Consider the following 1,058-nt stretch of genomic DNA (forward strand, 5'->3'; position numbering starts at 1 on the left):
AAATCGTCGCCTGAGAGATTCGAACTCTCGCGGGGAAACCCCATGTACTTAGCAGGCACACGCCTTAACCACTCGGCCAAAGCGACACATGTTTTTGGCAATAGAGGTCTAAGCTATACAAAAATTTCAAAGTCAAACGTTCTAACAAAGAAATGAGAAATAAAGAAAAAATAATTATAGAAATCGTCGCATGAGAGATTCGAACTCTCGCGGGAAAACCCCATGTACTTAGCAAGCACACATCTTAACCACTCAGCCAAAGCGACACATATTTTAAGCAATAGAGGTCTAAGCTATACAAAAATTTCAAAGTCAAACGTTCTCATTAACAAAAAAATGAGAAATAAAGAAAAAATAATTATAGAAATTGTCGCCAGAGAGATTCGAACTCTCACGGGGAAACCCCATGTACTTAGTGTTACAATCGCACTCTTGATGGCAGCGGACTTGCGATTGTGCAGCACTCACTTTCCATTGACAAGTGAGCTAAGCCAATTCGTTCTTACATCGCATACGGCCAAGCGACGTGTGCTCGAGCCTCTGGCCTCGATTTAAGAGAAGTTTTTAGAAAACGAGGGCAGAGAGAGATTTTAAAAGAGACGTTATATAAGCAAGCAAGAGAGTAACAGCAACGGCTCATAGTATATAACTAGTCATATCCCCCTCTAGTACATTCTGAGGCATTTCATGTCTAGCAAGCCTAGACATGATTTTTTTCGAAACGTCATACTCCCTAGAAATAGAAAAGACAAACACTAGAACATGGAAAGATATAAAGGCTTCGGCTTGTCATGGGCATGCAGCCATGGGCAACACGCCTTGAACAAGCATGACCGTGACATCCTCCCCACCTATTTTTAAACCTGGCGATGTAGGTGGCGGCGGAGTCCAAAGCTTCAGCGCGTTCTCAGCTGGTTTCCTCTGTAGGGAGATTCTTCCATTTGAAAAGAAATTCACGAATCTTCCGTACGAGTCTTCCTATCTTCCTAACTTTGTCGACTAGGATCTCCTCTATTTCTTTGTTGTCTCTTTGTTTCGGATCAATGCTCGGTCTCATA

General features: G+C 42.3%; 2 non-coding genes across 2 annotated transcripts; both read right to left on the reverse strand.

Moving 5' to 3' along the window:
- Positions 1–4: 4 nt before the first annotated feature.
- On the reverse strand, positions 5–86 carry TRNAS-GCU. The gene has a single exon. It is a non-coding gene; the product is annotated as a tRNA-Ser (tRNA).
- Positions 87–184: 98 nt separating this feature from the next.
- TRNAS-GCU lies at positions 185–266 on the reverse strand. Its single transcript has one exon. It is a non-coding gene; the product is annotated as a tRNA-Ser (tRNA).
- Positions 267–1,058: the final 792 nt, after the last annotated feature.

The sequence above is a fragment of the Cucurbita pepo genome, unplaced genomic scaffold (genome assembly GCF_002806865.2).
Source record: "Cucurbita pepo subsp. pepo cultivar mu-cu-16 unplaced genomic scaffold, ASM280686v2 Cp4.1_scaffold002342, whole genome shotgun sequence".
In the NCBI taxonomy this organism is placed as follows: Eukaryota; Viridiplantae; Streptophyta; class Magnoliopsida; order Cucurbitales; family Cucurbitaceae; genus Cucurbita; species Cucurbita pepo.